The sequence below is a fragment of the Gracilinanus agilis genome, chromosome 3, assembly GCF_016433145.1.
Source record: "Gracilinanus agilis isolate LMUSP501 chromosome 3, AgileGrace, whole genome shotgun sequence".
In the NCBI taxonomy this organism is placed as follows: Eukaryota; Metazoa; Chordata; class Mammalia; order Didelphimorphia; family Didelphidae; genus Gracilinanus; species Gracilinanus agilis.
The window spans coordinates 383,353,345-383,365,971 of NC_058132.1; positions in this window are offsets into that span (position 1 = coordinate 383,353,345).

The following is a 12,627-nucleotide window of genomic DNA, read 5'->3' on the forward strand; positions in this document are numbered from 1 at the left end:
ATGGAAACTATTTGAGATAGGCAGGAAACTGGGCCCTGCTTGCAATTCTACTTATTAAGTTGGCTGCAAATCTACTTCCTTTGGTAGGTGGTGCTAGCCTAGTATGTACTGGGTAGGAGTAAGAAGACCTCACAATGCTAGTAGATGGAGACACGCCCCCAATCAGCCTTTGAATGGAGGATGGCCAAAAGACTTTAGCCTGATCCTAAGTTAGTGAGGGCGGAAAAAAAAAGCTTTCTATTTTTAGGCAGAGTGAACCAGGGCTGCTTAGCAGCTCTGGTCTGAGAGAGCAAAAAAAGTGTCTGAGTATAGAATACAGGCTGTACCCAATATTTGGGTTAAGAAACCATAGCCTAATTTCCAAAAATCTGACTTTCAATCCACAGAGCTCCTATCTGACCCCCTGCTGTGCTGGGTTTTAGTGTCTAGAGCAATGGTCGGCAACCTTTTTGGCAGTGAGAGCCATAAACGCCTGCAGAAGAAGGAGGATGGAGGCGGAAGGTGCTAGAATATGGGGCAGGGGCTGAAAGGCCCCCTGGGGCACATCCTGGGGCTCTGCCCGCACTGGCTGGTCGGGAGGTGGAGCCAGATATGGCTCAAGAGCTATACATTGCTGACCTCAGGTCTAGAGGGTGGCATAGAAGACCTCTGAGTGGGCTAAACCCTTAGTTTCCAACCTCTCAGCCAGGAGTGTGAAAACCCCCAAGGTCAGTTTAAAATTGATCTGGGAGGCAAATGGGGTAGGCAGCATCTACGCTGTGCTTTTAGGCTGTTGCTAGTCTAAAAGGCTTTCTTAGCCCTAAGCTAATACATGCTCAAGACTCACATGGGCAGGGGAGTTAAGAGGGTGGAAGGATCTTCTTAGGTAAAAGCCTTTGGGTGGCTGAAGCTCTGGGGCAACAGTAAGCACTCAGCCCTTAGTAGTTTAAGGGTGTTATATTGAAACTCTGGGAGCTGGGAGTCCACACTGTTGACTGACAGGTGGAGACCATTGGATCTCAGAATGTTTCCTGAGGCCTTGAGGAGAGGGGAGAAAGTGGTTGGCCAGGGGGGTATAAATGCCCTGGCAGCCCTGACTTTTGGGTTCCTTTCACTTCCCTTGAACCTGAGTTCTGTGGATCCTGGTCTTTTGGGGATTGGTGACTTGCTTGGCTCAACCTTGCAAGAACCTCCTGTCTTGTACCTGATTAGACATTGCCAACCTGTACCCAGATCATCAATCTTCTTATTCTACTGTCCCCTAGATATTTAGGAATTCAAATCATCTGTAGTTATCTAGGTATCCCAGGGCCCGGGAGGGATCTGGGAAGTGGGCAGGAGAAGAAGAAGAAGGTGGAAAAGGGGTGGATCCTGAAGGCTGTATAAGCATAACATCTAGCAGGAAGAGGAAGCTGAAAGACATCAAGCAGCAGCTTGCTTACTCTGGTTTGGCTGTGGCCAGGCTGAGCCAGAGGAGCTAACTAACCAGACTCAATTACCCGCCTACAGGTCTGAGGGTTTATTATTATTATCAATTAGTTAGGGTTTCCCAGTTCCTGTACCCATTTTCCAGTACTGCATCTTTGCTAAAATATAGATAAGCTATTCAAGTACCTTCCTAGAGTGGTTGTGTCATCACTTCTCTGAGAAGGGAGCAAGGCAGTCAGATAAACCATTACCAAGGCTAATAGAGCCCAATATCTATCATCAATCAACCCCAGATTGGACCTGAAGGGATACCATCCATTGACCTGAAGGATCCTGCCTGGGCACTGTTATAAAGGAGGAAGGTGTTACATCATCTAGCTAGGTGGAAAGCCTCAGTTGATCTTGCACTAGCCAAGTACCTGGACTCCACTGCTGTCACACAATTACCAGTGGTAGTATTCAGTTTACTCTCTCTCTCTCTCTCTCTCTCTCTCTCTCTCTCTCTCTCTCTCTCTCTCTCTCTCCATTTATCTGCCCATTTATTTTATAACAAGGGAAAGTGGGGTTAATGCTTTACCAGCCACAGCAACAGCAGAAGCTGGAGGAAGAGCAGAGGCTGCAGGTTTGGCAAGCCCCCCCTCCACCCCAGGCAGTTAGCAATGGAGGCAGGAGCAGCAGAATCTCTAGTTCCCCGGGGAGCGGGGGGGTGGCAAAAAGGCCGTGGCAGGAGAGAAATGAAGTTTTTCAAAATTTATCTATTCCCTGTTCTTTACTCAAAGGCTTTCTTAAAAGAAAATTAAGTATTTTTTCCGTAATGGTTGCCAAAAAATATGAGATTTAATTAAATGTCCAATATTCCAAGTATTATATTTTATAAAGTTTATTAATTATCACTTGAAGTAAAGGAATAAAAAAGTAATTATCTAACAAAATATGAGTACATAAGTAGATTGTTCTGCCACTCATCTCACACCACTTCCAACAAACAGGGTCACAGAAAGAGTGAGCAAGAAGTAGGGCTACACAAAACTTATATCCTCTTTACATCAACATGTAATGTGAGGAGAGTAGGGTGCTGGGATTTGTAGTTCTGGGGTTCAGATTCCAATTACAATGTGAACTGGAAAGACCTCCAGGAATAGATGCTGAGTGAAAGGAACAGAACCAGGAGAACATTGTACCCAGAGACTGATACATTAAGGCACAATCACATATAATAAACTTTTCTATTAGCAGCAATGCTATTACCCAGGATAATCCAGAGGATCTTATGAGAAAAAATGTTATCCACATCCAGAGAAAGAATTGGGGAATAGAAAAACAGAAGAAAAACATATGATTGATCACATAGTTCAATATGGATATGATTAGGGTTTTGATGTTAAAAGATCACTCTACTGCAAATATGAATAACATGGAAATAGGTTTTGAACAATGGAACTGCTTTTCAGCTCCAGGAGGGGGAAGAAAGAGTAGGAAGGGGTGTGTGTGGGGGTATCATGAATCATGTTACCATGGAAAAATATTCTAAATTAAAAAAGGAAAAAATTAAAATAAAAAAATGTAATTCTAAGGAAGGTTGACTTTACAGTAGAAAATATATTTTCCTAACTTTAGGATTCCCCACAATAATGAAATCTTAGGTCCAATATCTAGCTTTTTTGCATTTTAATTAGGGATGTAGCGTGGCACAATGGAAAGTCTGTTCTGGAATAATCATCCAACTCTGATGATTATTATTTGACACCAGTTAAATCAGCTAAATTCATTTAACTTCATATTTCTCAACTCAAAAATGATGTAACACCATCATAAGAAGCCTCTGAGGTCCCTTACCACAGTAGATCTGTGATACTAAGAGAAAAGATAGACATAATATAGCTATCTATGTAGGTAATATTACATTTTATAGGATTAGAAGAAGACCTAGACCAGTGATTACCAAAGTGGGTGCCACTGCCCCCTGGTGGGTGCTACAGTGAGCCAGGGGGGGAGCAGTGATGGCCACAGGTGCATTTGCGGGCAGTGAATAACTGTAAGGGGGTGGTGATAGTATGTGACAGGGGGCATTAAGTAACATTTTTTTCTGGAAAGAGGGCAGTAGGCCAAAAAAGTTTGGGAACCACTGACCTAGACTCAAATTCTGCCTGTGACACTACTTAAGTCTCTGAGTCTCAGGTGTGTTCCCATGCCTGCAGGTCTCCATTTGGAATTCAGCAAATGATAAATCACTTGTCCTCAATATATTAATAAATATTATAATTGAACCTTTTTTATATGGTTAGAATTTCTTAGTTGGACAGTGGTGAGAGACTTTCTCTATAAGGGTTAGAAAAATCAAAAAATGATTTAAATTGCTTATTGAAACAGGAAATTAAAGACTTGCTTCACTAAAGAAAGAAATGAAGCTCATTTTGTCTCCCACAAATTAAAAATAATAATAGATGTTTTGCTGCTTTTTATAACATAGACCAAAATAAAAATGGAATGGGAGGAAAATAATCTAAATAAGAAATAAAACAAGAGAGTTATATTATTGGACTGGATTTCTAGCACTATCTTTGCCACTAACTGTTATTGGAAAATGGAATTATGAATATAGCTCCTAGAATAATAAAGGTCAAATATTTCAACTAAAATTGTATTATTTGGCAAGTCTTTGAACCTCTATAACTATAGCTGTCCTAATTTATAAAATGAAGATATTAATATGCATTCTAACTGTTTATTTGCCTGTTATAAAGTTCAAATCAGATAATGTTTATATAGGGCTCTGCAAAATCTTAACACCCTACATAAATGTCATTATTGTTTTTATTAACTTTGTGATATTGTATAAAATATGTTGCTTCTGATATCTTAGTTTTTTATGTATAAATGAAAAGAACAAGAGTAAGAATCATCAAAAATGCTTTCAACCTTTGAACTTGTGAAAGAAAGTTTCTTAACAGAATTATTTTCTTAAGATATTTCAAATTTAATTTAATTCATTAAACATTTAACAAGGATACATTATAGTTCCCTGGCATATAAAGACAAAAAACAAAACAAAACATACTTCCTGACTTTAAAGAGTTTACTTTCTTCTGTGGAATTAGAACATTTATATAGATAAGTAAGTACAAGATCATTTGAGAAGGAAGGAAGCTCCGTGATCTGAAAAGGCTTCTTATTTTCCTTAAGTTTGTTAATATGTGAGACCTATCAAAAATAATGTAAATGAATTAATTTTTTAAAGGAGTCAACCAGGAATGAGGTTTTGCAATGTATTTTCCTCATTCTGAAAGTGTGGATGGGAAGAGCTTAAGAAAAAATTAAAATATCTTTCACTAAAATCATGATGCAAAAATGCATCTTTCAAACTTGGATCTCTCCAGAGAAAGGTCTGTCATTCAACATGAATTATGGGATAGCTTAAAGTTGTCAATCAGTATTTCCCAACATTTAGGTTGAAATGAGGCAAAATATTTCCATCTATACAGAGAAAATCTAAATTCATCTTTCCAAAGGTGAAAAATTATTTCATTAACTATTGCTAAATTAAAAAGAAGAAAGTTAAATAGATAAATGATACATCTTTAAATATAAGGACTGACTCATGCGCCTTGGGTCTAAAAGAAACCAAGTATACTTAATGAAATATCACCTAACAGGTCTACAATAATCAATATTTGCTTACTCCCCCACCCCCTTTTTAATTGTTTGTTTGGGATGAATTCCTTAGTACAATAATTGTCTCCCTCACAGATGTGTCTTTTTCACCACTGTCACTTAAAACCACATATCATAATCCTACAGTGATGTGTTTATTTTGCCAATCAATCAATATATATTTAGTGAGAACTTGTTACTCCCTGACCCTGGGCTAATCCCTGAAGAAGAGATAATTCAAAAGAAAAGGCAACTAATTAATAAAAATATCAAAATAAGTGACAAACCCCCAAAAGACAAGAATTGGCATATATATATATTCAAAACCTCTTCCTCATGTTAGTATACAATAAGAGACATTTAGGGAGAATATGTGACTAAGGAACAAAGAAGACAGCACACATGGAAATAGCACCTGTCAAGGGCTATATATTTGTAGGAGAAATTTTGTGAATTGTGTCATGTGAATTCAAGGAGATTCTCAAGAGTCAGTTGCTTTCAGGTGATCAAAAACACAATAGGAATGGCAGACTAGAAATCAGATATCAGAAAAAAACAAACAAAGGAAAGAAATGAAGGAGAGAGAAGAGACATGGCATTAAAAGCCACACTGTGGATTTGAGTAGTTAGAAGTAGTCGTATAATAGAAGGTTTTAGGAGAGAAATACATGATAAATCAGAGAGTGAAATGACTTCTTTGATTAATGGTTTCGATGTCAGATATTCCCCTTCAGAAACTACTTAGATTTGGAAAGAAGTAAAACTAATTAATGTTTCTTCTCTAGAAGCCATCCCCAGCTTAAGAAGGAAGAACAGAACAATATTTTGAATACCTTTGGTATCTTGGTTAATTGGTTAAAAAAGTCAACCTTAGTGCTGCTGTATGAGTTCCAATTAGGTAATGAAATATATGGGTGAGTGAATAACTCACTTGGAAAACCATGATATTCATATGGAAGAAACATGTAAACATATTTATTTCAAATAATTCAAATAATCAGTTAAATGTTTACTCTTTTATTTAACTTCATAATTGTATTTTGTAGGTAAAATTGAGTGAGGAACAAATTCATTTCTGAAAATATATTCTTGTAAAAAAAGCTCCTAGCCTAATGTTAAATTAACAATGAGTTTTGCGTGTGTTCTGGAATTTTAAAATGACAATAGAGAGAAATAATCTATTGAATTTTAAAAATTGTATAAGCTTTTTTTAGTTATATGTGCAAATGAGAAATGTTTGGTTTTAAACCAATTATGGTGATTGGAAGCACAGGAGGAGATAGATTTTAAAACACATTTTAACATCAGTAAGACTATGTTTTCTAAACTATAAAAGTCTTTTCAGTCAAAAAAATTCCAACAATAATTTTATGAAATATTATGAGAATGATGAGGCAACATGGCAAAATTTGGAGGATGCAGAAAAACTATTACTTATATGAAATTTTATAAATCTAAATGCTTACATCATAGAGAGAAAGAGCAGATTGAGAAACTTGGCATACAAATTAAAAAATAGAAAACCAACTAATTAAACCCCCAATGAAAGACAAAATAAAAATAGTGAAAATCAAAGGATAAATAAACAAAATTGTAAAGAAAGAAGTAGAAAAAAGAAATAATGAAATAAGAGTTTAAAATAAAAAGAATAAAATATTGGTTAATTTAATATAAAAAAATTGGAAATTATCAGGAACAAAATGTGAATTTTGAATTTATAAAGAAAAGGAAATAAAAAGCAATAATTAGTAGTGATTTGGGGAAACAGATGGGATGCTCAGTGGATTGAGAACCCGTACTAGAGAGGGGAGGCTCTAGGTTAAAATCTGGCCTCAGACACTTCCTAGTTGTGTGACCCCGGGCAAGTCACTTAACCTCCATTGCCTAGCCCTTACCACTCTTTTGACTTGGGACCAATACAGAGTATTGATTCTAAGGTGGAAAGTAAAGGTTTTAAAAAAATAAAAATAATTAATAGTGATTTTGCTAAAGTACATGCAAATAAAAAAGTCATTATGTAAGTACTAGATAAATAGCTTTTAAATAAATTATAGTAAATTCTATTGTAAATTACAGTTTTGATACCTAATGCAAAGAGAGTAAAAAAAAAATTAATTAAAAATGAATTGCCTGACTCAGGTTTGAGTTCTGGGTTAAGATGGTGGCAGAGTAAAAAGCAGCTGCTTGACCTCTCTTAACCCACACATATAGGACTCCTCAAGAAGACATAAAAACAAATCCCGACGAACAAAAGGACCCCACAAAAGAGCGCAGCATTGAAGGTACTTGGAATGAGGGCATTTCCAAGCTATAAAGGGTGAAACAGTTCTCACTAAAATGTGAGCAGAGCAACCCCCTGCCAACCCCCTCCACACCTACAGGGCCAAATCCAGAACAAAAGAGTTAGAGCAAGTTTGGGGCACCCATTAAGTCATTGGTAGCTCACCAAGGCCTGCTTCTGAGAGCAGCAAGACTTTAGACCCCAAGAGGCTAACTAACATGTGGACTTCGAAAACAGACCCTGAGCACAGGTGTGGACTTGGATCCTGAGCGCAGGAACAGACTCACATCCTGAGTGCAAGCATGGACCTTGAGTGGGGACCCAGCGCAGAGGGGTGCACAACTGTGGAAGCAGTGCCCTGAGACTGTTAAAGGAGCCTCAGGCAAAGGAACAAGCAAGGGGACCACCAGGAAGCTTGACCCTGACAACAATTAGACCTGAGACTTCAGGAGCCTAAAGAGCATAGACAGACCCTATGAGTGAGGATAAAGCTGAGAGGGGACTGGGCAAAAATTGCAAGCCAGACATAGGAACCCCAGAAGAGAAAGATCAAGAAGAAACTTTTAACACTCAACAACTTTTGCACAGAAAAAATCCAGACAACAGAACAAACAGCAGAGGAGAACAAACAAGTAACCATATCCAAACCTTCCCCCCAAAAAATGAAAACTGGTCACAAGATCTTGAAGAGTTCAAAACTGAGATTATAAGAAAGATTGAAGAGATCAGGCAAGAAAATAACAGTTTAAAAGGCAGAATTTCGATAGTTCCTGCGAGCTTCCGGTTAAGATGGAGGCAGTGTAAGGAGCAGCTGCTCGATCTCTCCTGACCGAAGCATACAGGACTCCTCAAGGGGAAATAAAAACGAGTCCAGAGGAACAAAGGAACCCCACAACAGGGCGCATCATCAAAGGTACGCAGAATTGGGGCATTTCCACGCTATAAAGGGGTAAAACAGCTCTCACTAAAACGCGCAAGGAAGAAGCCCCTCCCACACCCCCCACACCGCACACCTCGCACAACGCCAACGCACAAGTAGGAAAACAGGACTGGGGCAACCAGATAATCACTGGCAGCCCCAGGGCTTGTACCTGTGTGCTGCAAGACAAGGGACCCCAGGTGGCTGGGGGCATGCACGGACTTTCCCCAAGCGTCCACCTCGGTGAAGGCACCACCTCAGGCCCGGACAAAGGCCCCTAAAACACGGCCTTTCCCAAGCTCTGAAGGCATCGCCTCAGGTGCTAATAAAGATCTCCAGCCCACGGACTTTCACTACCTTCTGTGGGGGTGAAGGCAGGGCCCTAAGAGCATCTGCACAGGCAAAGGCAGTGCCCTAGGCTTGAATAATGATCTCCAGCCCAGGCTTGGACCTCCAGTGAGGACCCGGTGCAGACCGGAGCATGGCTGTGGAAGCAGCCCCAAAGACTGCTGAAGGAGCCTCGGGCAGAGGGGCAGACCGGGAACTACCAGGAGGCCTGACCCCGAGGACAAGGAGACCCCGGAGGCCCCCAGAACTTGCAAGGCCCAGGCAGACCCTGAGTGCAAAGACAAAGCTGAAAAGGGGCGGGGCTAACAATGGCCAGCAATAAGGAAGTCCAGAAGAAAAAGACTATCAAGAGAAACTCTGGAACACTCGACAACTTCTACACAGAGAAAATCCAGACAACAGAGGAGGGAAAACAAAAATCCAAACCTCCCCAAAAAAATGAAAGCTTGTCACAAGCTATGGAAGAGTTTAAAAATGAAATGCTGAGGAAGATGGAAGAAATCTGGCAAGAAAATAACAGTTTAAAAGGCAGAATTTCGCAGTTGGAAAGTGAGACAAGACAACTGAAGACCAAAAATGACCAGATTGAAAAGGAAAACCAAAAAATTATAGCCGAAATCCAAAACATTAAAGCCGAAAAACAAAACATTAGAGCAGAAAACCAAAACATTAAAGCTGAAAACCAAAACATTAAAGCTGAAAACCAAAACATTAAAGCCAAAAACCAGTCCTTAAAGGCTAGAATCGAACATTTAGAAACCAATGATCTCTCAAGACAACAAGAACAAATAAAACAAAGTCAAAAGACTGATAAAATAGAAGGAAACATGAAATATCTCAATGAGAGAGTGACAGAACAAGAAAACCAGTCTAGAAGAGACAACTTGAGAATTATTGTTATTCCAGAAAAGGCAGAAATTAATAGAAACTTGGACTCCATACTTAAAGAAATTATTCAGCAAAATTACCCTGAAGTTCTACAACAAGAGGGCAATATAGACATCGAAAGGATCCATAGAACACCCTCTACACTGGACCCAAAAAAGTCAACAACCAGAAATATAATAGCGAAATTCAAGAGCTTTCAAGTTAAAGAAAAAATCTTACAAGAAGCCAGAAAGAGACAATTCAAATATCAAGGAGCACCAATAAGGATCACACAGGATCTGGCAGCCTCAACACTAAAAGACCGCAAGGCTTGGAATACAATATTCAGAAAGGCAAGAGAATTGGGCCTTCAGCCACGAATCAACTACCCAGCGAAACTAACCATATACTTTCAGGGGAAAGTATGGGCATTCAACAAAATTGAAGAATTCCAAGTTTTTGCACAAAAGAGACTGGGACTAAATGGAAAGTTTGACACTCAACCACAAATATCAAGAGAAAGATGAAAAGGTAAATAAGAAACAGAGGGAAAAGGAAGAAAACTCATAGTCTTTTAAGCTTGACTCTTTAAGGGCATAAATAAGATCTAATTATCTGTATTACTAGTTGGAGAAATGCTATGTATAATTCTCTGTAGTGAACTCTATACACTATTATAATATTCACTATTATAGCAACACATTAGAACAGCAAGAGGTAGAAAGAGAAACACCATTTAAAATCACCCTAGACTATAGAAAATACTTCGGAATCAATCTAACAAAACAAACACAGCTATTATATGAAAACAACTACAAAACACTTTCCAAACAAATAAAACTGGACCTCAACAATTGGAAAGCCATTAACTGTTCATGGGTAGGACGAGGTAACATAATAAAAATGAACATCCTACCCAAATTAATTTACCTATTTAATGCCATACCTATCAAATTTCCAAAAAAAACTTCTTTACTGAATTAGGAAAAACTATAACAAATTTCATTTGGAATAACAAAAGATCAAGAATATCAAAGGAAATAATGAAAAAAATGTGAAGGAAGAGGGCCTAGCAGTACCAGATATCAAACTATACTATAAAGCAGCAGTCATTAAATCAATATGGTACTGGCTAAGAGATAGAAGGGAGGATCAGTGGAATAGACTTGGGGTAAATGATGTCAGCAAGACAGTGTATGATAAACCCAAAGAGCCCAACTTTTGGGATGTGAATCCACTATTTGACAAAAACTACTGGGAAATTTGGAAAACAATATGGGAGAGATTAGGTTTAGATCATCATCTCACACCCTACACCAAGATAAATTCAAAATGGGTGAATGACTTGAATATAAAGAGGGAAACTATAAATAAGTTAAGTGAACACAGAATAGTATACTTGTCAGATCTCTGGGAAAGGAAAGATTTTAAAACCAAGCAAGAGTTAGAGAAAATTACAAAATGTAAATTAAATGGTTTTGATTATATTAAGCTAACAGCTTTTGTACAAACAAAAACAATGTAGTAAAAATCAGAAGGGAAACAACAAATTGGGAAAAAATCTTTATAACGAAAAACTCTGACAGGGGTCTAATCACTCAAATAATCAAGGAGTTAAAGCAATTCTATAAAAAATCAAGCCATTCCCCAATTGATAAATGGGCAAGAGACATGAATAGGCAATTTTCAGATAAAGAAATCAAAAGTATCAAAAAGCACATGAGAAACTGTTCTAAATCTCTAATAATTAGAGAAATGCAAATCAAAACAACTCTGAGGTATCATCTCACACCTAGCAGATTGGCTAAAATGAAAGAAGGGGAGAGTAATGAATGCTGGAGGGGATGTGGCAAAATCGGGATATTGATGCATTGCTGGTGGAGTTGTGAAATGAACCGGCCATTCTGGCTGGCAATTTGGAACTATGCTCAAAGGGCTTTAAAAGAATGCCTGCCCTTTGATCCAGCCATACCATTGCTGGGTTTGTATCCCAAAGAGATCATAGATGAACAGACTTGTACGAAAATATTTATAGCTGCGCTTTTTGTAGTGGCAAAAAACTGGAAAATAAGGGGATGTCCTTCAATTGGGGAATGGCTGAACAAATTGTGGTAAATGCGGGTGATGGAATACTATTGTGCTAAAAGGAATAATAAACTGGAGGAATTCCATGCAAATTGGAGAGACCTCTAGAAAGTGATGCAGAGCGAAAAGAGCAGAGCCAGAAGAACATTGTACACAGAGACTGATATACTATGGTAAAATCAAATGTAATGGGCTCCTGTGCCAGCAGCACTGCAATGACACAGGACAGCTCTGAGGGATTTATGGTAAAGATGTTACCCACATTCAGAGGAAGGACTGCAGGAGAGGAAACATAGAAGATAAACAATTGCTTGAATGCATGGGCTGAGGCTGTCATGAATGGGAAATAGACCCTGAACAAGGACACATGTTACAACCAGTGGAGTGTGCGTTGGCCATGGGTGGGGGAAAAGTGGGAGGAGAACGGGAAAGTAGGGGCATAAAGTATGTAAGCAGATTAAAAACGAATATTAATAAATGTCTAATGAAAAAAAAGGCAGAATTTCACAAGTGGAAAGTGAGGCAAGCAAATTGGAGATCAGAAATGACCAGGTTGAAAAGGAAAACCAGTCTCTAAAGGATAAAATTGGGCAATTCAAAAAAGATGCCCCCAAATTAAAAGAATTGATGAGCAAATTGGATACCAAAATCAAACAGCTGGAAAACAGGATAGACCAAATTGAAAAGGAAACCAAAAGGTTATAGGAGAAAACCAGTCTCTAAAGACAAGAATTGGGCAAGTAGAAGCCAATGATCTCTCAAGACAGCAAGAACAAATAAAACAAAGTCAAAAGACTGATAAAATAGAAGGAAACATGAAATATCTCAATGAGAAAGTGACAGACCAAGAAAACAGGTCTAGAAGAGACAATCTGAGAATGATTGGTGTTCCTGAAAAAGCAGAAATTAATAGAAATTTGAACTCCATACTAAAAGAAATTATTCAGCAAAACTGCCCTGAAGTTCTTTTTTTTTAGGGCAATATAGACATTGAAGGGATCCATAGAACTCCCTCTACACTGGACCCAGAAAAGTCAACACCCAGAAATATAATAGCGAAATTGAAGAG